The 27,500-nt window shown below is 27.9% G+C and overlaps 1 long non-coding RNA gene across 1 annotated transcript in view; it reads left to right on the forward strand.

The window, feature by feature from the left end:
• Positions 1-21,127: 21,127 nt before the first annotated feature.
• Positions 21,128-27,500, forward strand: part of LOC105848025 (somatostatin receptor type 2) — a gene marked incomplete at its 5' end in the record, with an annotated part of 29,201 nt that continues 22,828 nt past the window's right edge. Inside the window, one exon of the long non-coding RNA XR_010643735.1 lies at positions 21,128-21,163. This is a non-coding gene — a long non-coding RNA (somatostatin receptor type 2). The remainder of the gene's footprint in view (positions 21,164-27,500) is intronic.

The following is a 27,500-nucleotide window of genomic DNA, read 5'->3' on the forward strand; positions in this document are numbered from 1 at the left end:
TTTCCTGATGTCACACCAAGTATCTTCCTAGCCACATCCCTCACTGTGTTTGAAGTCTGATCCCAGGTATCCAGAACACCACCACCCAGTACCTATCTCACCTCATCCCTGAACTTTACACACACACACACACACACACACACACGCACGCACACACACACACGCACACACACTCACACACACAGATATATATATATATATATATATATATATATATATATATATATATATATATATATATATATATATATATATATTTGTGTGTGTGTGTGTATTAAAATTTGCGTAAAAGTCTAAGTATATATATACATTTTTAAAAGTTTTTTGATTAATAGAAGGTAAAAAGGAGATATACAAATACATAAATATATATTAAAATTATATTACCAAATCATCAGTTGTGAAAATTAATTCTTTAGGTTTTCGTTTAAATGAGTTGTAGCTATAAATATAAATAAAGTGGGAGCTAAGATAGATAAACATAATAGAAACTATGACAGATTAATTTTAAAAGAAGATGTTTGGCTGCAGGTAAAGAAACAGAGTTATTTGTTAAATAATTTTTTTTATGCAATCATTCTATTTAATTAAGTTTCTATTTACAGGAGGGGTTTTCTTTTGGATCTTGTTAAAAGAATTAAATTTAAAGAAGGTCCAGGTAGAAAAAATAAAGTTTGGGAAAATCTTGGTGAAAGAAGCAAAAGAGCTAAAATTGCCCATTTAGCTGAAAACAATTACGAAGCACTGGCCTTAGCTTCTCTAAAAAGTGCAGCAACCAAATCCAACATTAATAGAAACAATTTTCTTTTTATAGTAAAGAAGGCTTTGGACCCAGATAAAGCAAATAAAATTAGGAAAAACATGTCTATGTTTGAACCTGTTAAAATGAAAGTTGAAGATGCTCTCAGCCTAAAAATTCAATGTGATCTGTCCGATGAACAATACCAGATAATCAGAAATAGCTCCTTATTACAAAATGCAAACATCTATCCGTCTCTTCATAAAATTTTAAATAAAAAAAAAAATGCTATCCTGATAATATGACTTTTTCAGAAACATCTGCAGTTTGCTCCCTTCAATCTCTTTTGAATGACACACTGTGTAGAATCTTGAGTCTAAATAGTTGCCACAAAATATTTTCTGATTTATCGGTTAAAGATATCAATCAACATGGAATGATGCATTTCAAAGGCGGTTTTGATGGAGCGTCTTGCCAGAGTCTGTATAAACAAAAATATTTAGATACAACTCTATATGAAGTTATTAAAAATGAAGAGAGTATTTTCTAAACATCTATTGTGCCTCTTAAACTGACTGTTAATGATACAGTGATATGGTACAACAAAAAACTATCTAGTACACATTTCTGACCAGTATGTTTGCAGTAAAAAAAGGAAACAGATAGGCTAATTAAAGAAGAAGAGGAACGATTACGAATTGAGATTCAGAAACTTGAACCATTTATAGTAAGTTTAGAGTCAGAACCGGCTGATTCATCTATGATGACAGCAATTATAAAGTATAATTTGGATTTGACAATGTTTGTTGGAAAGGTTGTTAATGCACTTACAAGTACTACCTCTTCTCAAAGCTCTAATGTATGTTCAGCAAAGCCAACCGAGATGAATGACATTAAATTGATTAGATCTAAACCTGTCAATAAAGAAGCTTTATCTTTTGGCCATTCACCTCTTCACCTTTGGATAAGATGCTTTAAGTACATTCTTCATCTTGGATATAAATTGAAAATTAGGCCATTTTATGCTAAAACCTCTGAGCAGAAAGAATCAGTTAAAGAAAGAAAAGCATTTATCCAAAAGAAGTTTAGGAAGAACTAAGTCTTATTATAGACATGCCAAAACAAGGTTTTGGAAACACTAATGATGGTAATACTGCCAGAAGCGCCTTTGAGGAATCAAATACTTTCTCTGAGATAACTGGTGTAGATGTTGACATCATTTCTAGACTTAAACAATTTTAAAAGCAGTTTGTCCAGGATATTATTTAGATACAAGCTCTTTTCAAAATTATTGTAATGATACAACAGATAGAATTCTTTCTTATTATAATTCGCATGTTATTCCTCCAAGCGTTCACAAACTTTTAAAACATGGTTTACAGATTGCCGATGCATTAGAACTTCCCATTGGAGTTTATTCAGAAGAATTACTAGAGGCTCTTAACAAAGAGATTAGAAATGCAAGATTAAACCATTCATGCAAAATTTCAAGGATAAATGTTATGAAAAACCAGTTTAACTATCTTATAATAAGGAGTGATCCAGTTATATCGAGCATCTAATTCACTAACCATAGATGTGAAAATGGGAAATTGCTTCCAGTTGAAGTTCTTTCTCTTCTTAAACAGTCGTGATTCTTTTGTGAAATTTTTTATTTATAGTTAAATTTGCCATCAAAAATTAAAATTTTCTATGATTCTTTCAATTGTTGTTTTTAGCAACAGGTGTTTTTTAGATACGAGCACTTTTGCTGGTTGTTGCGCGTAAAAATAATTTAAAATCACATAATTATTTTTAGACAAAAAAAAAAAATAGTCATTTAATACATATTAAAATGTGATGGTTATATAATTTTTGCTGTTTTTTCTTCACTTTGAGTCACTGAGCGACGGTAAAGAGTAAACAACTTAGTTTTGCTTGTTGCCTGAGCAATATTTGCATAGTTAGTATATCTATGTAAGTAATAATGAGTAATACAGATGGAATAAAATGGTTTTGTTTAAACAATTTCTTTACTAAAAGAGGACTTCTATATTTTCAGAGGCTTAAGTGCAAATGTAATCAATATACGGTTTCCATATAACATTCCCATCAAGATAAATGCCAAACTAGTAAAAATTTCCTTTTTTTTTCAAATTTATCAATAAGCAGATTTGTACACCAATTAAAACTTAAAGTTTACCTATAACAATAATTGTATATATGTTATAATTATATATATATATATATATATATATATATATATATATATATATATAAAAAAAATATATAATAAATTTAACATATAATAATCTTAAAACTAAAACCCTAAAAACTTTGAATTTAGAGCTCTTTTGATGGTAATATATTCAATATATTTAATGGTAAGTTCAGGGGTAATACTTAATTTTTGACTAGAGTGGATTTGAAAATATGTAGTTTTTTCTATGTTGAGTGACAGTTTATTCGATTTAAACCATATATTAATTTTTTCTCATGTTAAAAAACAAATCAAAAGATTAACTCGAGGATACGAAATGGATTTAGTAAAAAGAGCCAAGCTAACACTTAAACTTTTATTCTCTTACGTAAATAAAAAACAAAATGTTAAATCCCAAATTAGAGCCATGAAAAATAAAAAAGAACAACTTACAACTGATATATCAAACATTTCAAATATATCAAGTAAGCAATTTAAGTCAGTCTTTGTAAAAGATGATGACCAAGCAATACCCAAGTTCTTGCAAAGATTTGAAAATCAGTGTGATGGACAGTATATTATCTGATATGATTACCAATGAAAAAATACTAAAAATGTTAGATAGTATTGATAAGTTTTGATAAAAAAGCGATGGGTTTTGATGTAATTAGTCCGTTTGTTTTAAAACATGCTGCAGAAGGTTTTGTTGATCCGATTATCAATATTTTCAAATTAAATTTTGACACTGGTTGTGTCCCTTACTATTAGTCTGTTGCAAATATATCACCTATTTATAAAGGGGGATCAAAACTTGAACCAGAAAACTATAGACCAATATCGTTGACGTCTGTGATTTGTAAAATGTTTGAAACGCTTATTCGGGACATAATTCTGGAACATTTAGTTTTAAATAGTCTTATTTATGAAAGGCAAACTGGTTTTATTCCATACAAATCATGCACAACAAATTTGATTGAGACAATTGACACCATTTACATACGAAGCTGCAAAGGGTAAACCGTTGTGCGTAATATATCTTGACTTCTCAAAAGCTTTTGATAAAGTAGAACACAAAAGGTTACTGAAAAAGATTGAAGCATATGGTATAATAGGAAAAATATATAACTGGATTAAAAGTTTCCTAACAAATAGGAAACAAAGAGTTACTATTGGAAATACATTCTCAGATTGGGTATCTGTTACCAGTGGCGTTCCTTAGGGTTCAGTTCTGGGTCCCATTTTATTTCTGCTATTCATAAACGACTTTCCAGAAGTTGTGCAAAACACATTTAAAATGTATGCTGACGATAGCAAATTAATAGCCATAAAAGATTCCCTCGATAAACACTCAGAAATACAAAGTGACCTTGACAACATTGTGAAATGGTGGAACGGTTGGCGTATGAATTTTTAATTGCAAAAAATGTAAGGTGATGAGATTTGGCAATCAAAGTGTTTTTCGAGGTATTATTAAAACATACACATTAAATGTAAATGGAATGAATTATGACCTCTCAAACAGTGTAATAGAAAGAGATCTAGATATTTTTGTACAAACGGATGTGAAATGGAAACATCAAACACAAGTATGTGCTAACAAAGCTTCAAAAATACTAGGTTTGTTAAAAAATGCCTTTGAAAGTAGAGATTGTAATATGAGGAAAATTTTGTATACAACCTATGTTCCACCTCATCTTGAATTTGCGGCTCCAGCATGGGGTCCACCAAATCTAACTGAAATTTCAATGCTTAAACGAGTTTAACACAATACCTTACTCAAATTGAAGGCTTTGTCATAAAAAGCGGCTAGTTAGAATGGTTTTAACGACTTTAAATCTTAGAAGAAAACGAGGAGACTTGATTCACTTATACAAGATATTGAACCATTTAGAGTATGTTAATCTTAATGTCAAACCAGTCTTTAAGTTAAATTTTGAATCAAATGGCCAATTTTCCTTCACTAGAGGTCACAAATATAAAATTAGGATGCAGTGTTCACCCCTCGCGAAATAAATGACTTTCGTGCATCGGTTAGCTCAAGAATACATTTCTTCTCAAACAGACCCAGCGGGCACACGACGTTGGAATAACATTGAAATAACGTTGATCAACGTTGATCAACGTCAATCAACGTTATTTCAACGTTATTCCAACGTCGTGTACCCGCTGGGTAGTGTGCAAAATTCGGAATAAACTTCCGGATATTGTTGTAGAGGCTGAGAGCTTAAACAAGTTTAAAGTAAGTCTTGATGAATGATTTACGAACAATGAGAACATACTGATTTTAAAAAAAAAAAAAGTACTAGGCTGCTATAGATGAAAGTTGCAACGTCTCAGATTGTGGATAAGATTCACACAGTTTTATCACTAAGTAACTTTTGTTCCTAAATATAGCTAATCCATGATCTCGATGTATACCGAAATTACTTTTATCATAAAACTGCGAGATTTGATGCAAAATTAAAATCCCAACTAACTCGTAAATCTCCGCGCCATCAAAGGCCCCCATAGTAACATTAATTCAAGCAGTTCCATTTTTAAATAATAACAATTTTCTTGCATGGTGTATGAAACTCTATTATTCACTATTTATAGTTAGATCTTGTTCTGCAAAAGTTATTGCAATTTTTAGTAGGTTTTCATTAATCAATGCATAAAATTCATTAATATCAAAGTCTAAGAACTTACAGAATTGCTTTTCTTTTATGGTTTGAGAAAAATGTTTAACATTTTGAGTGTTTTGCAATTGGTTCAAAAAATAATTTCTTTCTTAGCTCGGAGTTAATGTTGAATAAAATAGATTTTGAAATTCTTCCAATCTCATTTTTAGCAGGATTAAAAAGTCTATCTTGGAAGTACAACGCCATATGCCCACCTTAAACTTATCTAACAGTTTGGTTTATCTTGGAAGTTTATGTTCTTTATGGTCTTTTAGATTTTATTGCAAAAATATTTTCTCATTTTACCAATTTATAAAAACATATTAAGCTGACTGCTGGAAGAATAGTAAGGTGTTTTCAAATATTCTAATAGGAAAGATTTAATCAACACAAAAGGGTAGCTTCACATAGTCATAACTTTCCAACAATAGAATATACTTTGACGTATAGAAAAAACTGTTGATAAATTTAGTATAAAAAATGAAACTAAATATTTTATTAACTCATTGTCTTCACGTTTGGGCAGAAAAGGTGAGCTCGCAGAGACATTCTTGTTCCCAGGCTAAAGTTACTGGAAATTTTTTAAACGTTTTTTCAATTTTCGAAATAGGTTTATGCGGTCCAAATGCCAAAGGTCATGATATAAATGTGTAAAGTTGTACGAGAGTTTTGTATACCTAAAGTTGTTTTGCATGTATAACTTCAAAATATGATTTAAAAATGACACAACATGTAGAAAACTATGAATAGTTTACGTAATTAACCAATCTATAAAATAACATTTTCTCTATCTAAGTGCTCTATATAAAACACATTTACGAAATGCAAAAACAGTTCTATATATATAGTTTATGAAATTAAACAAAAATTAATTACGACATTTTGTAAAAAATGTTTACTTTATAACTGAAAGATGAGTTTTCGTTTAAATAAAAGAGCAACTTGACAAAAACCTGATTTGACAGCTTGTAATTTTAAAATTGCGCTATTATTAAGAAAACATCCGCGCTTATAATCAATTTACTTTAACTAGCTAGCGGGCATATGTTGTCGTAAAACAGTCATACAAGATTGACGGATATATCTATGATGACACGTGCGTAATGGGTTTTTTTTTAAAAACTGAAAATTTTATGACGGCTACGATTATTAGTGTAATAATATTCTACTAATTTAAAAAAATGCACTTTTTATAATCAGATAAAGTTTTAAAGTTTGTTTTGGAAAGTTGAAAATAAAATTACCTTGAGTATTTAGAATAATAAGTTTTTACAGAAATTGCATTGATTCGATTCGAATAAATGGAGATTTTTTGAACCGAATCCATTTTTTAAAATCTATTTGATTAAAGATATCAAATTTCGTAGAGTAGAGCGGGACATATATAGACACTTAAGAAACCAAATGTTAATTACGGTTAAACCAATCATAAGTCACACATTTTTTATAATTTTCCTAATGTTTCTTGGAAGAGACTACATTTTTTGGGATCACTCAAGAGGTACATTTTTTTGTGTCACTCCTTTTTTTTGGAAAAGACTAAATGTCATTTTTTTTTCTTGGATGAGACTAGAGATCACTTCTTTAACATGGAAAAGACTTGAGGTCACTTATTTTTACTTAGTTTTATATTCATTATTTTTACTTGGTTTTATATTTATTATTTTTAACAACTTTTTAATATTCTTTTTTTTTTTTAATATTCTTCAATTTTTTTATTGAAAAGGGAACTTATAATGTTTATATAAATTATTCAATTTGTTTATTGAAAGGAGAACTTATAATGTTTTGGGGCTTTTCACTGTTTATTTTGTAGGTTTTATTTTGAGTATGAACATTTATTATCCCGACATCCCCCACAAATATCATTTAACTGAAATTATTACTGTTCAAAAAGTTCATTACCATTTTTATCCTCATTTCGAATGGTTTTTTTAAAACCAGTTTCTAAATGAGGATAAAAAATATTGTCTTAAAATTTTAATTTTTTAATACAAAAAGCAAATGATTAATAATTAAAAAAAATCTTTTGTTCTTAAAAGATAAATTTTTTATTTTCACAAATATATATATATATATATATATATATATATATATATATATATATATATATATATATATATATATATATATATATATATATATATATATATATCCTTAAAAATTTAAAAGAAGAAGAATAAATGCAAGCAAAATAAAGTTTAAAACCTTTATTCTTTTTTTAGAATTTATAGTAATTATTAACTTATATATAAAAATTTGTTTGTTTGTCAAACCACTTTATAACAATATAAGGTTGTTGACAAAAAATACTTCTACTAATTTACAACACTAAGATTAACCAATTATTACATTTTTTCTATAAAAATATGTTGGAAAATATTTCATCAAAAAGTTTACTAAATATTATTTGTTAATAACTACGTCAGGTATGAAGATATTAATATATGATTTTTAAAGATTTTACTCTATTTTTAGACCTGGTAATATTTTAAACTAGGTTTTTTTAAGACTTAGTATCATAAAATATCTCCGAACTATAGATAACGTAGCCAGCACTTTTTAGATCTATGTCTTATATTTACTATATTTAGTTTTATAACTTTTTGTACAAACTTGTAACTTTTTAAAAGTTTTAAAACTTTTTTTATAAGTTAAAAATAATAATAAATAAATAATTCATAAATATTAGTATTGCATTTATTAAAAAAAATAGTGAATCTAATAGTCTTAATGATTATTGATTCTATCTTACGAAATTTTATGAATATAAATATTTTTATGGATGTTTATAACAAGTATCAAAGCATAACAAAAAATATGATTGTTTTGATTGAACTTTCATGAAAAAATATCAACTAGGGATTTTAACAACATACTTTAAATACTAAAAACATATAAAAGAGTGACCAAAAGGAGCATAAACACATTAATATAATAGTAAATATTATCTTGATGGAGATTACAAGTTTTATAAACAGTTTCTCTATCATCATGTTGTTTATTAAAGAAAACTCCGTGACAACGAGAATAATAACAAAAGCAGCAGTAACATTGTTACTGCTGCTTTTGTTATTGCTCTCGTTGGTTACTTATGCGAGTTTTCTTCAATAAGCAACATAATGCTAGAGAAACGATGTTGGTTACTTATGTGAGTTTTGACAGAGTATATATTAATACTTTTGCACTAGTTTTTAATGAAGTGATGGTAAGTTATTCTAAAATCAAGCACGGTTATTGCTGTTTTATTAAAAACAGGTGTTGGCACATTAGTAGTTTGCATTTATTTTGGTGTACTCATACTTATAAAAGAAAAAGGTAGTGTTGCATGTATTGATTTGCTTTTATTTTTATGTAATTTTTAAAAATATTTAAAATAAGTAAAAGTGAATAACGTGTTAGACCATTTCAAATTAGTTCAGCGCAGTCAAAAAAAGTGAAAATAATATAATTTAAAAAAGTATTGAGAAACAATGAAACATATTAGTGAAATAATGAGTAATGTTAATAATTAACAGAACTCAATTCATAAAAATTCCTTGTTTACAAAAACGTTATTGAACAGTGTTGTGAGAAAGATTAGAGCCAATAACTTAAAACGCGTAAAAAATGTTTTTACAATAAACTGTATGTAATTATTTTTTTTTATTGAATCAAACTCTTCATTAATGCGCGTTTTGATTTTAGTGCTGTTTAACTTTATATTGTGACCTAGTTTAATTTTCGGCTTCATTTCTTTTATTTCGGAACCATAAGCCCCTACATTATTTAATACACCCATGTATTAGTTAATGGAACATTCAATATGACGTAGAAAGTTTATTTATGCGTTAATGTTTTCTGTATGTTTATTATTTTTATATTTTAAATCGAATTTATATCTAGTAAAAAACTAGATTATAAAAGATTGATAATTATTTCTTTTTTTCTAAAAGCTCTCACCAATTTGGTTTTATGATAAATGGTTCGCTTTGGCTCATATATGTCGCCATCAAAGCAGTTATATGTTGGCGGTCCTTGGGCTACTAGAGACACTTGGATTTTTGAATATTTAACACTGGCTTCTTAATTAGCCCGTCAGAATCAGATCAGATAAAACTTAATTAAATGTGAAACTTATTTTGATCAAATCTTTTTTTATTTTTGCTTATTTTGGTGTTACTTCGAATAATTTTCAACTAAAAGCTAAACATTTGAAGATCAATCGTAGTTTTATGGTTTTGACTTTAGACCGGTATAAACTGCCAACTGATTCTAACTTTTTGTCAATCTGATAAAAGAACTTAATAAAAGCCATTTCCTAAAGATGCTCATTAAGACTATACAAAGCGTTAAACGACGATTATAAACGAATTAAAAGGCCATCTCTTCGTTAAGCTAAACGGAGTGTTAGTCAAAAGTTTTATTTTTACTACATTAATATTTATTAAATACAAAGTTATATTTAAAAGAAAAATTTTTTTAAATATAACTTTTCAAACATAAAGTTTTTAATTTATTGTTAATTTTATCAAAACAAATTTAAATGAAGTTTTCGTCATTTCTTTACTTAAAAATATTGTAACGAAATTTCAGATAAAGGATCCGTTAAGTTTAACGGAGACAAGTGAATACGGCTGAAGAGCACAATGAAAATGCAGGCTATTAATTATGGGCATCGAATTCAACTTTGAAGAATTAGCGATTCAATAATTATTTTAGAATGAGGTAACAATGGTAATAAACTTTGCATCAAAACATTTGTAGGGCACATCAAAACATCAAAGTTATAGGAGTTTGACTCTAGTGGTTCTCGGTGAAAAGACCATGTGGTCTTCTTCGGGTTTCAGTGTTCTTTAATGATATCTTTTTTTTTATTTAATTATTTTTCTCTATATTTAATGATTATAATAAAGTAAAAAAAAAAAGGAAATGATTTAAGTTTTAGTGTTACTTCAGCTTGATCTTTCTAATATAGACTGCAACTAGGGTAGTGATGTCGTTTGTTTATGATTAAACATTTGAACCTTATTGCAGAAATAAAGTACTTAAAAGAAAAACTTTATTAAAAAATACTAAAAAGCATTATTAATCAAATCTTTTTTTTTAATAATATAATAATTTAACTTTTTTTTAAATAAACATAATAAAACTGGAATAAATTTTTGACTAATGTTTTGTTTAAACGGAATTTTAAGCTTAAAGGAGAGCGTAGTGGGTCGTTTCCAAACAAAAGGGTGGCCAAAAAGAATTTTTTTCCATACTTGTACGACGCTATTATTATTTTCTAAAAATACAAATTTTTAGAAAATAATAACAACAAATATATTATTTTACAAAATTTTCATTCAACTATGATCTTGAGTTTCAAGAAATTTAACTTTTTGGGCGCTCATAAGAATTTGGCGGATGGAGGAAAGTGAGTTAACCATTAAAATATTTCCTAAAATTAAAAACAGTTTTTAAAAACTACTTTTAAAATTAAAATTTAATAGAAATTACACATAACTACAAAAAAAAAGAACAGGTTCTCAATAATATACGTTCAACAGCAAAACGTAAAAGATCGCAACTAACTTTTAAAACTGTCTTCACTGCGTTCTATTTATACGAATATACCGTACCGTTGTAGCTAAGATTAATACTCCCGCGTTTTTTTTTTACTCCCCAATGAAAGTCGTATTTAATATATACTCCTCAGAAAAAACCGTTTATTAAATTTCAACTCCTAAATAAAAATCTAATATCAAATTTTTACTCCCATGAAATATTTTCCGGCAAAACGTATTTTGTAAATTTGTTATTATTATTTTTTTTTTCGCATTTAAAAGATTGTTTGTTTTTTAGTAATAATGAAGCAATTCCGTTTAATATGAACATTATTTAAAAACTTTTTAGTATAGAAATCATTTGATAAAGTACTAGGAATTATTAATAAACAAAATAACTCCAAACGACACTTCAACATAACTCTTTGTTTGAAACTTCGTTGAACAGCTTTGTATAAAAATATTTGAAAAAAAAAACTATATAAATTGCTCGTTCAAAACACAGACAAAAATATATTTCGATATGCTTCAATAATAAGGGTAGATATCCGAGCATACAGTAAACATGGAGCAAAAAAAAAAAAAAAGAAAAGACAATTATCGAAATAAAACTGCAATATTTATAACTCATAAAATAAGTAAGTGCGCTAGATTTTCAATTGTTAGTTGCAACATCAAAGTGGATTCAAGTTGAATTGTCTAGAGGTATAGAATAATAACTCAACTTATTAAGCCGTAAACTGCATAGATAGATCATTGATTTTAATTTTCGCTACATATTTGCTGTATACTTGGATATCTACCTCCATAAATAAAGCACATCCAATTATGTGCGCATCAGTTGCCCATGTTGCATCTGCAAGCATTTTAGTCTTAGAAATTTGCGTTGGAATTGGCGTATTTAAATATCCATTCATTTAATCCTGTGTTTCCTTACACATGTGGTTACCTAGACACTAATTTGCTTTTGCTCATCTTCATTTCCAGCTTTAATAAAATAACTTCCATAAAAAAAAAGTTTCAATCTTTATTTTTCCAACCTTTAATTCTATGGACTCCTTGAGGACAAAGAGTTAGGCTGATGTTTTCTCCGACGACATCGTCTTTTCTAACTTTTCTGAATTTTTCTGCAATTAATTTTCTCATATTAAAAATTGCACATTTTGCTACTTTTTTGTATAAAATATTTACGCTGCTTTCATGTTGTGTATTATCATATGTATTATTGTATCAGATTCAACTTCTTTGATAATTGGTTCAGTTTTTACATCATCATCATTTAATCATTTATTAATCACTTCAAATTGAATGCTGTCATTATTTAGGGATTTCTTTTTATTTAAAGACAAACCTATTAGGTTATAAATTTTTTTCAAAAAAATCGCTTTTTTAGTTCTTTAAATTACAGTTATATGTACTTAAAATATTATTTAGTGTGTATGGTCCTACCCATGGCTTACGAGTACAATTTAACTACTGTGCTACGGCTGCTAAAATGGTTTTATTATTATGTAAAACATGGTACATAAGTACATAAAAATAGATGTATTTATCCTAACTCACGCTTGTATAAAAAGCTATAACTATTTAAAAAGTTTACCTTGACACCAGATTTACCAAGATGATACAAGTCATTATTTTCAATTACGAAGGGCTTTGTTTTTCTTCGAAAGTATGATTTTTTTTCGAAAGTTTATCACCTTTACTAATAGCTGCCTTTGGATATATACCTTTTTTAAAAAAAGTTATAAAAGTCGGCTAATTCTAGTATACATCGTTAAACTTTTAACAACATATTTGCCACTACATGAAAAGATTCGCTTCTTTATTGCTTTCCAAGAAACCACAATTATTAGAACGTTTGTAAACGTATTCACAAAATACAACGTGGTTTGGTTGCAAAGAGTTTTGTCGCAAAATAGTTATATTACTCCTAAAATAATTTTGGGAGTAAAAATCTCAAAATGGAGTAGAAATTTAATATGAGTTACTAGGGAGAAAAAAAACAGAGGAGTAATAATCTCATACTACACTGTCTTCTTTGTATTAAAATTCCTTAAATGAAGTCTACAATAATAAAAATGTTGAGCAAATATGATGTGCGATTAAATTTTGCAATGAATGCATATTATGCAAATGCATTTATGGACTAGGAAGTAAATTGTCAAAACGTAATCAATTCCATTAATGGAAGTTACAAAAGTCATTATTTGTTTCTTGAGCAAAATGGTTTAATAAGATTAATTACTGAAAAAGTCATTTTAGCGTTTTTTTAAAAGAGCCATTAAAATAACAACTTTATTTCACATATATACGTAATATAGAAAATTTTTAAAACTGTTTTTTTTTTCTCGGACTGAGGCAGATGATTTAAAACTTCACATTTTTGGAATCACATAGTTATATTCTTTCAAAGGTAAATTGCTGTACTACTGGTATTCTCGAGATCTGACAAGACTGCTACCTCGAATTTTTTGATAACAAGGTGTTAAATTTGCTTGAATGACAATAAGTAGATTTTTTATACACCTTCTTCAAAAACAAGTTATTCTTTTGCTTCCTTCTACTTATGCTTCCTTCTATTTCTTCCTTCTATTTCTTCCTTCTATTCTTCTACTTATGCTTGACAAAAAAGTTGCGAAGCAAAAAGTAGAAAGAACGAAAATTATAAATTTGTCAAATTTGACACCTTATTTTGCAATAAAAATTGGGTTGAGCAAGGAGCTCTTTTGTTTTTAATGGCTCTTCAGTATTTCTGGCAGTTTACTTTGCTTCTTTTAATGAAGTCCATTTAAATTTAAAAATTTATAATAAGGTCCTATATTTTTTTGTAGTATAATTTCTTATCTAGTTTTTTCTTCTTACCTTGCTAGAAGCTGCATAGCTTATCTAAGAGCGTCTTTTCTTTCAATGTCAAACCCTAAATAGTTTGAACATTTTTTTTTTTTTTTTGAATGAATTATTAAATTAAGTATAGCAAAGTCATATTTAGATCCTTTATTAGTGACCAAGAAAATAGAAGTAACTTCTGCAACTGAGTTAGATTGATTCTAATATTTACCACCGGTAACTGACCAGCACACTGACGTTTTAAATTAACAAGAGCTGCATAAAAAATAATTCTAAATGATTGCGCAGTAAAAGAATCAGTTTCATTGCTTTAAGTGCATTCAAACAGTTTTATGTAAACTGCATCTCGATGAAGAAGATATCCTCAAATATTTTTCCATTACTATATAAAAATAAGGTATTTATGTAACACATACATATATACCACGTAATCAACTGAATTTTTATGCTTATTACACAACTAGAATAGAGGTATTCGATGACAAGACTGACAAAATTTAAATACAAATTTACATAGTTTGTGATACCATTTAACAACAAGAAAGGAATCATTTTATTACAGAGATGGATTTTACTTTAGTAAATACTATTTAATTACACTAAATATTTTATTCAAAAGAGAAGCAATTGGTATATGTACTTTTTTTATCCACATGTATCCAAGCAAATTTTTAACAGTGTATAGCTTAAGTCCTAAGGTGTACAAAGATGTATAATTATTCACCACATAATTCCCCATTGTTTTGTAATTTAGTTTTTTTCAGATCATGCGCGCTCTTTTTCAAAAATGGAGTTATTTGAAGAATGGCGAAAACATAATCAAAATCCAAAAAACTATCGTTTATTGAACTTAATTTTACAAACATTTTGTGTTTATAATGTTAATGATGTAACTAGAGTTTCAGATAGGTGCAGTTAAAAATTTCATGTTTTGTCATCAAAATTTGCAACAAAATGCTCTGCAGTACATATGATAATGAATGGCTTTTTTATCAAAAATTAAAGTTGATTAGAGGGAGCTGGTGTAGATTTTGAAATAAATATATATATGCAATGTCCATTTCATTATCTGGAGTATTTCGAGTACGGCCCAAAAAAAAAACATTGAAGACTTGTCCTTTAAAATCAAAAAACGGAAGATTGAAGACTTAATAAAATTGCAAAGTACAACTGAGTTGACCACAGCTGCTGAAGTACCATGTTGTATGTAGGGGCACAGAAACCAAGCTACTTTATTCAGAAAAAGTTGAGAATCATTAGAAAAAACAAAATCAAGAGACTTAACTTGTGGTGGCAGGCAGTCGAGTTGTGAATAAGCATTAGCTTATTACATTGACTCTAAATGTGCAAGTTGTTCTTAAAACCATACGCAAAGTTTTGAAAGGCAGGGCATTTGAAAGGCATATAGCATTTCCATCTTATTATTGTCAATGCAAGTCAAAAAAGTTATTAAAAATGTTATTTATTAGATAAACATGTTTCTGTTACAGAATCACGTGCCAAAAGTAACCAACAGACCATACTTAATGAAATTACTGAACGCATAGTTAAAGCCCAATGTGAAGTGCTTAAAATTATGCTTTTATTACGCCATTCACTTTAATTAGCAAATGGGAATATGATTGGAGCTCAAATTACTACACTTATAAACAGAGTTTTCAAACTTTGATGCTATTGAAGAGTTACAGTTTATATTTTGATTTGTTCCGTTGAGACTATGTGACGGGCAAATTATTTTTTGGAGAAATCCGCGACCTTCGTCCACATTTTTTAACGACCAAATAAATTTATTTAAAAAAAACGTTTCTTAAATTTTCTTAACTTATTCCAACATCAATAAGACTCGCCGAATCTCATAATGCTGATAAACACGACCTAATATCCTGAGTTATAGATGGAAACAATTTGTAATGCTTTGACTGACACAAGTTCCCAACAAAAATGTTATATATGTGGTGCGACTTCCAAAATGATGAGTGGTAAACTATAAGACCTAGTTGTTAAAAAAGAACATTATTATTTTGGTCCGTCTACTTTGCATGCGTGGATTTGTTTTTTTTTTTAAGTGCACGTTACACATTAGCTATCATTTAGAAATAAAAAAGTGACAAGCTAGAAGCGATGAAAATAAATCAAATGTCCAAAAACGTTCAGAATTGGGTGGTGAGATCTTGGGTTTAGACGTCAATCTTATTAAAAATTTCATTATTTTATTGAGAACACTTTTCTCTGGCTACGATATTAATTATTGTGAAATTGAAAAACTTTGTACTAAAGCTAAAACTTTTCATCTAAATCTATACCCGCGGTACTATATGCCTGTTACTGTGCACAAAATACTTGTACATGTCATGGAAGTTATAAAAACACGCCTTTTTCCAATTGGACAGCTATCCAAAGAGTCTCAAGAAGCCCACAATAAAGTTTTTATTAATTCTGCGAGTAACGTACAAGAAAAAATTCACGTATTCTTTTTTTCATTTTACGTTATCAGCTGAGTTATAGTTAATACATTTTTTTATTTTTATTTTTTGCAAAATATGATTATATAGTTTTTGTGTTAAAATAAAGTATTTATTTTTATTACTTAATTAACTTTTTTTTAAACTAAAATTTAAAAGTTTTAAAAGCTATAAAAAAGTACTTTTGTATAAAATCTTAAAAATAATCAAAAAACGCTAAACTAACTAATCAATCAAACACAAAATATTATTAACTCTTTATGCCAGTGGGCACAGTACGTTTTTAAAACGTTCTTTGGACGTTTTTATTAGGTTTAAACCTTATAAAAACGTCTAAAAAACGTTTTAAAAACGTTTTAATTACGTACCGTGCCCACTGGGATAGTTCACATTATAATTATTTTGAGTTAAAACTATTTCCACTTGCGCAAACTATCAGAAAACAAATGATTATGGTAATAATTACCTCAAACATCACACCGGACATCATTGTGAAATTTTTTTTATCGAGAAATCAAAAATAGTTGGTGTTCACAAAATATTATGGTACCAGTAGACAAAGACGTAACTAATATTAAAGAAAATTAATTATTGATATCAGATGTAGATTGCTTTTCTAAAATGAGACCTTAAAAGAAGTAGTGAAAGTGAAAAAAGTAGTTGATCGCTATATAAGGCAGTTCTTGTGTAAGTCTGCTGATGTAAGATCGAAATCCGTTTTACATCAGCAGGGCGGATTTCGATCAAGAACGATCAAGTCAAAAAATCAACGACAAAAAAAAATTGTTTTAACAGAAAAACCAAACACAAAAGAGTTAAATATAAAGTAGTTTAATACCTCTGATGTTAAAATAAACTAAAATGACGATAAAAGTGAACTAGTCAACATGTTTTTTTGAAAATACATTTAACATTGTTATTTTCATTATTAATCTTTGCGTTTTGTTCCATGCTGTAACTAATACATGCAATAACACAAATATTGAAAAGGTAAAAAAAAAAAAAATTTGGATAAAGCTAAATTTACTTATATGTTGACAAAATATGTATAGGATATATTAGTTGTCAGATTATCATTTAATTGATATACATGTTGCGATACGTTGCGCGTACTTTAGTAGTGGTCATTTAATTGATATACATGTTGCGATACGTTGCGCGTACTTTAGTAGTGGTAAGTGCAACTTAATTTGCGCAACGGAAAATACTAATATAAAATTGTAAACAAAAACGTATTTAAGTATTTTACGAAATTTTTGCGTTTTTGCAAAGCATCCTTATTTCTTTGAGGTGAAAAAAGTATTTAGAATTTACTCCATTTCTAGAAGTTAACTCTCATGCTAATTATTCTTTAGGTTTCCAAAGATGGCAATTAGTATCTGACCTTTAGCATAAGTATTTTTACAATTCTTAATAAAGATTTATCTTCTTTAGAAAGATTTCGAGTTCTTGAAGGTGAATCTTGAAAGTAATTCAAAGATATTATGTAACTTATGTAAAACATCAGCTTTAAAATGTGAAACAAAACCTCTTAATTTGTCACTAAAATATTCCGTGAAGTAACTAAAAATGCTACGCTTTTTTATTCTTCAGGATAACTATAAAAACCGGCACATATGATGGTATTTTTTGTTGCTGCCAAAACAAATTGTTAAATATTATTGTGAGCGCAGGAAATTTTAAACAATAGAATTTAGAACGCTGCGAATAAGTTAAAAGATGCTTCTAATAAGAATGAAACAAAAAAAAAATTCAACTACAGCGTTTGGTATTAATGGTAAATTGTAAATCTGGAGTTATTTGATTAAAATGTTTTTGTTCATCATACAATCTACATACAAGTAAGTATATTTTGATATCATAAATCTTTTGCTTATCAACAAAATATATCAATAAACACAGAATTTAGTTTACTTAAGTGAGCATGTCTTGGAAGGTGATGTTTAGAAACACAAATAAAGCATGCGATCTTTATTCGGAATTCGGAACGATTAAAAATTCAAAAAAAAAAAAATAATAATAAAAAAAATAGCTAAACTTTAATATTTTAATCTAAAGAACTTAAAGATTATAAAAGTGCTTTTTAATTTAATGTTTTTTTTTATTATTTTGAATAAATAAGTGGACATTTACGCTAATTGACGACATAAACTTCTGCTCAGTGTCTTTGGCAATTTATTTTTCTACTAATTTCCACTCTCAAATCAAATCTCAAGCTGTACTTATTGTTTAGCCGCTCTTACGCAAATACCTTTTGCCAATTTTCAAAAATTTTCAAAGGAATGGAACTGTAAGCAGTTAAGTGCGTTTTGGTATGAGACCGTAGAGAAGTAGAATTATCTCGAATTATACCACTCTATGGTCTTTTTAGAAAAATGACAATAAGCAAGATCAGCTCAGAACCAACAACGAACATCGTGACTTCGATAAAATGGCAAGAATCTAGCTCGCAAGCATTCTTTAGTGTAAACATCTAAGTTGAAAGTTGACGATGTGATGAAAGCTTGAAAGTAACGATGCCGAAGAATTTTGTTACATAGATAGTTTTTTTTCGTTTTTCTAACTGTTTTGATAACATTTTAATTAAGAGAAATAACATATGACTTGTTTGTTGATGTTATTCGTTAATACTATTATTACTTAATGTAATTACGTAAGAAAAATAATTTTAAAATTTGTTGGTGACTAGTTTTAAAACAAAATTCATCTTTCCGAATTAAACAATCGCATGCTTTATTTAATCAGTATGTGCCAGCATGTATACTTTCATATGTGGTTTAGAATTAAAATTATTAATTTTATTATTAACACGCCCCGTTTTCGAATCAATCGTTATCGAATTATCGAAAACTTCCTCATTTATTAAGATCACAGACAGTCAAGTTTAGGTTTTCGTTAGAAAATCTGTTCAAAAATAAACATTTTTTGCTAATTTTGAGTCTCTTTTTATAACATTACTTAAAAGCTTCTCATTTAGAGGACACAGACAGGAATTGTTATAACTTTAAAAAGTATATTGTAAAATATAACTTAAAATCTCTCAATTAAAATAAATTTACGATAAGTTTGTAAAAATAATAATGGTCTATTAATGAGCAGGAAAAGGCGAGTTTTCCATCTTTTGTTCCATCGTTTTCTATTTTTTGTTTCCAGGCTCCAATAACTCAATTTGTAACAAAACACTCGTATTTCACACGAACATAACTAAGTTTAGAGTTAACAAATCGTCTGAAAGTGTAATATCCGTATTATCAAAAATAGCTGTCGGTGCCCACGGACAAAACTAGTCATTATTATTATTTTTTTGTGTTATTACCGCGCTTCAAGAAGTGCTTACGAACTTATTACAGAGCACCGCGAAAGAGCGTAAACTAGGAAGTTTACGCCACCTTCTTTACCAAGGTCAACATTATTGAGTTCGTGGTTTGTGTGGTGTCAAACCACTAATCTTTAGTATATAGCCGAACCATAAATCTCTCTTATTTAGCCGGCTAATAAATTTATGCATTATATAAAATAAATCTGTATGCTAAATTATTTTAAAAGCAATGTTATATAATAATATGATTTTAGGTGTTTTATTTATGATTCAATTATGTTATCTACCGGACTTTCATCTCATTTCGCAAAACACCGACCTCCCAAAATTTTTATTTTTTTAGTCAACATTGTGATAAATGTTGCTAAGAAATACCTGCCGAATGTTAAAATTAAAATCAAGTTAATATTTAATATATTAAATTTACTAAAAGCATGACATACTTTAACAGATATTTATCTTGTTGTGATAGCAACCTAAGTTCTTTCGTTTACCTTATATTACAACTTTTGTTTGGCCACGTGATTACCATGCGAGTTTTTGTAAATATGATACGATTTCCACATGGCTGAAATCATTGAGGACATGGCTATGTTTATAGAGGCTTTATGTCGCGAGGCCTGTTGAAGCTAGAAGACATTTTGTTTAAACAATAAAGTAAAACTTTTGGTAAAAAAAAAATTATATTTTATATATTTTTTTAAATTATATATAACAAAAATGTATACGATATATATCTTTTTAATTATAATCTATAAATATATATATATATATATATATATATATATATATATATATATATATATATATATGTATATATTTATGTATGTATGTATATATATTAATAAATATGCATATGCATATGTATATATATATATATGTATACATATATATATATATATATATATATATATATATATATATATATATATATATATATATATATATATATATATATATATATATATATATATATATATATATATATATATATATATATATATATATATATATATATATATATATATATGTATATATATACATTTTGAAAGTCATTCTCTTGTCATACGATACAATGTTATTAAACTTCAATAAAGACTTTTTTGAAAAAAATATATTTGTTTTTATTTCAATATATATAACTCGATATTTCGCAAATCTATTGTGATCAGCGTCATCGGGTATAATAAAAATTGTTATAATAAAAATATTTATAATTACGAGCATGAACTAACTAGCATTTTTCTGTATAAAGCTTTATATATATATATGTATGTATATATATTACATATATTTAATTACTATTAATGTTTATTGTTTGGGTTTATTTAAGTTTAGTTTGGAAACACCATGCTAATTGATGCTTATTTTAAATTTTGGTTTTTGAAAAAGAAGTTTTCAAGACGAGTTGAACCTTACTGACCAAGTATTAAAATTTTTGTTACAGGTTTTTATAATCATTTTTATTTCTTGACATATTTCTTGAAGATATATAGTAGAGCTATTTCTGTCGACATTGGATGGTAACCCATCTTATTAATAATATCATAAATGGGGAGAATAAGAAGAAACATTTAATTATGTTTTTACATATGAGAAAACTATTGTCAAATAATTTTATTTTGTATTATACAATATCATTTATATTAATTTAAAACCTAATATGCTTTATTTATAAAGGTATTTTAAAAACTGCAAAATGGTCAAATCTTAATTAGCTTTATTAATTTTTAAAAGGAGCTTTTGTGAAATTGTTTAAACTTAAGAAAACAAGTTTTTTTTTAGATCCTTACCCTGAACTGAATTCTATACCTATCCCTTAAACTTTAGAATATGTTTACTTGTTATAGAGTATGTTGTGATAAGACTGTTGTGGCTTTTAAAACACATTTTTCTATTAAAAATCTTGATGGCACTACATTTTTTAAAATCAAATTTTTCGAAATTATTAATGTTTAAAACTTAGCTGATATATTTGAAAAAACTTATCCAAATAAACAAGGATATTGAAAAAAATAATCAAACAACTTCTCATGCTTTTTTTCATTCATGATGTGAAATAGAAAAACTTCTATCATTTTTACTAATTACAAGTCATAATTATTTTGTCTTAGACATTTTACTTGTGACCCTATTAAGAAAGCATTTAGAAAACTTTAGCAAGTATTGAGTTTTAGGTTTTTTACAAATATTTTGCGAATATTGTAAAAAGTTAACATGTAAAATAAACTTTGTTTGAATATTGGTATCATTACTGATAATTCAGAAGTTTATACAATGCAAGATGACACTTATGTGATACTATGTAATTATACAATGCAAGATGATATTTATGTGATATTATGCTACTGAGTAATTTGTAACTTTTGCATAGGTAAAAAATTTAGAAATCATCTTGATACAAAAAATTCATTTTAATGAGTTCAGGATGTAAATTCCAGGAGCCACAAAATATTTTTATTTGACAAATATAAAATTGTAATTTTTTTTTATCCTGAGCGGTTACAATGGAAATTATTATTGTAAAAACTATTATTATTGCATATAAAAATGGTGTTTCAAAGTTTTTTACATGCGGTCACTGCACTTTTCATAGAAATTTAGAATAAGAAATCCAGAACAAAAGAAAAAGTAAAATCGTTTATAATTAATTTTGTAATTTCAAAGCCTAAATTGCTTCTAAATAAAGTTTTTTTGAAAAACTTTAAAACTGTTTACAATAAAAAATATGGTAAATATAATATTTTTCTTTTTACGTGTTTTTCATTATTTGAATAAAATTGACATTATTTTTCATATTATATTATAAAAAATATCATGGTAAATATTTTTCTTTTCACGTGTTTTATATTATAAAAATAAAATAAAAAATAATGTCAATTTTATTCAAATAATTATTTAAAAATAATATAAGCATAGTTTTTAAATTGAAATATAAATATTAAACTTTTTAAATACTTGACATTTTAAACGCAAGGGGTTTTAAATAACTTAAACATTAAATAATGACCATCTTTTAATAAGATAATTTTCACTAAAAGTTTTAATATTTAAGTTTATTTACTGAAAGTTTTTTTTATTTTGATAAACGTGTTTTGATTTTCATGTTTTAATAACATAATTTTCATTGCTAAATAAGTTCTATTTTATATTTATTATTTAATTTTAAACCAAGTTCACTGTATTTTAGCACCTTAAAAAGTTTTGTTATGACACTAATTGTCATAGGCAATAAAAAAACAAAACAATTTAAATAAATAGCTATATATATATATATATACATATATAGTAGAAAATAAAACTAAGTGATTTTCAAAACTTTAAGTTTCATGCTGTTGCAATCATGAGATGAAATGCAAATATAATTTTTTTGTTTAAAAAATATATGCAATTGAAACTAGGTACGTAAAACTATATAAAATAAACCTATAATGAAAAAACTACTGTTACAACCACGCAGGGTTGTCCCGAAGGGTGATGTAGGGGATGTTCCACCCCCCAAAGCTGTCATATAAAATCAGCTTTTTTAAGAATATATGTATACTTGTATACATAGAATAGTTGCGCATGTACTGTTTCCATGTTAATACTGTTAGTGTGCGTTGTCGAGGACACATAACGAGCCCTATGTTCAACTTTGGTTTAAATAGCAGGACTAAGACATCTGAGTAGCTTATTGCTTGGGATGCTGTGCTTTATCTATGAATCAGCCAAGTTCTCTTTAAACTTATATCATGCCCAAAATAACGCAAAAAATTAAACACAAATAACCAATCTTATCAACTGTTTCAATATATCTTACACAATTGATGAAGGTCATTGAAGTAAGCATTAAAATCAGTTGAATCTTGTCTCTTGCAAAGTTAACCATTCACTCTCTCTTTTTATGACCCTAATTTAAATTTGTCTGTTACTTTCTCAGATCTCAATGTAGGTTGGTATTAACCTTTGATTCGCACAAATTCCAATAGTGACATTCTTTACAAATAGGTGAGTTGATGCATAAGTATAGCTCCAAGCTTGGCTTAGAGGTATACTTATGCATCAATTCACCTATTTGTCAAGAAACCAAGTTTAAATCACCTTTTTCCTTTTTTTTACCGTTCCCATTCTTCTTAAGACTGCACTCCTTTAGATGTAATTTTTGATGAAATTGACCATGCCCTTATAGTTTACCCCTCTACCAATATTGTTGTTTTTGGTAACTTCGATGCTCATCAAGCTGAATTGCTAGGCCCTAAAACCACTGACCCTGCTGGCACTAAAGCCCATAACTTCTGCTTTTCTTCATCTTTCTCTCAGATAGTTAACTTTGTGAGTCTTTTTCCAAACAACCTTATCACCTAACTTCACTTATTCATTTGTGTTTTATCTCTGATCGTAACTTGTGTTCAGTTTTTCCTTGTTCTTCTTTAGGTGGTCCAACCATGCAGTGATCTCTATAAATCTTTTACTTCATACTTCTTCTTCTGACTCACACGCACTATTTATTACTATCCTAATACTCACTTGGATTTTTTTGGTGATTTTCTTTGTGACAGTCCTTAGGCTGATGTCTTTTCTCTCTCTGCTGATAAATATGTCTTTTACATAACCTCCTGGATCCGTGCAGAAATAGTTGTCAATTAAAAAGTCGTTTCAGCCATATAAAAAGTTATAAGAGTGGAAACCTTCAAAAAAGTTTTGTTAAAAATTTAGTACTATTAAGCATTTTGTTTACATTTGTAATTTAAAAATGAAAATAAATCTAAAAGAATACAACAAATATAAATAATTGTTTAAACTTTTTAAAACAGTATTAAAGAGCAACGTACGCAAGTAAAAAAGATCAAAGTATCAAATTCATCAATTCAAATTTTTATCATTTAATTACAAACAATTATCTTTTGTTCTTGCTTTCTTTACACACAAAGAAAAGAAGTGATTTAAATATGAAAAAACTAAGTTTACTAATTATTATTCACGTTTATAAAATATAAAAATATTCCTGCTTTGAATATAACCCATCAAATAAAAAATAATTTCGAAGAAAAATTAGAAAACGGTAGTCATGAGGCTGGGTTGCCAATTGTTAGAATGCAATGCCCCTTTTTTTTTTTAAATTTAGGCCACACAAACAAACATCTATTTTTATTGCAAAAAATCAATCAGCAAAAATCAATAAGCAAAAAACGCTGTCTAATGCAAAGATCCAATATTCCCAGTTTAACAAAACTTGTTTCTCCGCGCAGCGGCCTTGTTCGTTAAGGTTCGTGTTTCGGAGATATAGAGTTGAGAGAGGGTTATAACAAAGTTAAGTAGCCTCCTTACCTGTAGTGGCCTTCTGGGCCTTGGGGAGGTGAAATAAAAAAAAAAAAAAAAAAAAAAAAAAATCTTATCTCAGAAGATAGGCTCTAGAGAATTATAGGTAATCTTTAACAGTATCATTAACAAAGTTAGGTCTAAAATTCTCTCTATTTCATGGGACTTATCTTTTTACTTTTCCTTCCATTCTAAATTAAACAATTTAACCCATTATTAGACATTCAAATCACTCCAGCTTTGGTTGCTAAAGTCAAATCTTAATTAAACTCTTCTCCCGGTTGTGGTCTAGTAAACATTTCTTTCATAGTCTTACAAACGTATTCTCCAGAACTCTCTTCAATTCTGTTTAAATTATTAAGTAAATGCTTGACTAAATCTTGATTTCCTGCCTGCGTGAAAAAGAATCTGTTGTTTTGATTTTTAAAAATTCTAGTGAACATTTTAACCCTTCCAGCTATCGTCCAATCTGTCTTCTTTCTGTTATTTTGATTATCTATTATTTGAAATTATTATTATTTGATATCTTGTTATTTTATCTGGTCTTTGAGTCTTTGATCAACAAACTTTTAACATCCCATCTTGAGTCAAATAACTTACTGTCGGACAATCATTACAGTTTTTGATCTTCTCGCTTTACAGTTGTCTTGGTAACTGCTGTGACAGAGGAATTTTGTTGTACATTAAATGGTGGCAGCGAGGTAATGGCTATAGCTCTTAAAATATCTAAAGCATTTGATAAAGTCAGGCATGGCGATTTTCTTCAAAAGCTTGCTAAATATGATGTATCTGTCTTGAAAAAAAGTCTTCTCTTTTTGATCACTTTTTGATCACTTAGGCAGCCTTGAATCTGTACTCACTTCTGTAACAGTTTGAGGTTTGCAGCGACTTGTAAATTTTAACTCCAGCAAAACTTCGTTATTTACTGCGAACAGCCATCGCAGTACTGCCAACATTCCAAAGTTCATAAATGACAATCCTCTCACTGAGTTCTATTCTTTATGTCTTCTTTGATTATAGTTCACTACTGACCTCACATAAAAACCATATATACAATTGATCATTAAGTTAGTATCTGCTAAGGTTGCTTATCTTTACCCTGCTTGCCATAAACTTAATCCTGATTCTATTCTCTACCTCTAAAAATCTCTTACTTGTTCCTGTATGAAATACTGTTGCTGTTAATATTTGGGCTAATACTTCTAATGATGCTCTTTCTCTTCTAGACCAGGTTCCAAAACTTGTTGTAAAAGTAGTTTAACATGCTCTACCTGCCAAGCTTAATCCTGTTTCCCATTGTCAGAAAGTTGCAATTCTTTCTTTTTTTTTTACAATTAATCTCATGGTTGCTGCTAAGAAGCTATCATCTCTAGTTCCATCAACCAAACTTATTCCTACTTGACTTGTCATTCAGCAAAGTCTCATCATTTTATTGTATCTGTTCCTGTATGCTCTAAAAACTTTTATTTACCTAGCTTTTTACCCCGCATATATTCTGACTCATACAACTTACAACTTTTCAAGTCTTCTGTCAACCATTTTCAAGGCCTTTAACTCTATTCTTTGTTTTCTAGTAACTCCCAACTTATATATATATATATATATATATATATATATATATATATATATATATATATATATATATATATATATATATATATATATATATATATACATGAATATATATATAAATGTATATATTTATGTATATATATACATATATTTACATAAATATATATATATTTATATATACATTTTACAAATCGAGTGTTTAATATTCTTTTAGAACATTAAACACTCGATTTGTAAAATACACTAACATAATTTACATATATACAGTATCGGACAAAACGAGTGCAACCAAATAATGCTAATTTAGTTTCTTTATATAAAAGTGCTGCATTTTTTCAATTTAGAGAAATAACTATGTAACTGTTTAGAAACAAAGTTCTTCAAGTTTTATTCATCACAAAGTTCATTGTTTGTACACGAAAATTAATAAATTAATCAAAAGTATCAAAAAAAGTTGATTTCCTTCTGGACAAAACAAGTGCAACTCGACAAAATGTTGACCAAGCTGTATTTCGCTATCAAAATTTCGTGGCGAATCCTTTGTTGTCAATCACAGCCTTGCATCTTCGAGGCATAGACTCGATCAGGTGATCAATTAAACTTTGTGGAATCGCTGCCCAGGCCTTTTGGATTTGTTCAAACAGTTGATCCTTATTACGAACACCTTCACGATTAATTCTGCGGTTGACGATCTCCCACAGGTTCTCGATAGGGTTGAGATCCAGAGATTGAGGCGGCCAATCCGTCACCGATAGGTGGTTATCTCGAAACCACTGCTTAACTACTTTTGCAGTGTGTTTCGGATCGTTGTCTTGCTGAAAAACCCATTTTACTGGCATATTCAATTCAGCATGAGGTAACATAACATCTTTCAGGATATTTTTATACAT

This window comes from Hydra vulgaris, chromosome 14 (genome assembly GCF_038396675.1).
Source record: "Hydra vulgaris chromosome 14, alternate assembly HydraT2T_AEP".
Classification (NCBI taxonomy): domain Eukaryota; kingdom Metazoa; phylum Cnidaria; class Hydrozoa; order Anthoathecata; family Hydridae; genus Hydra; species Hydra vulgaris.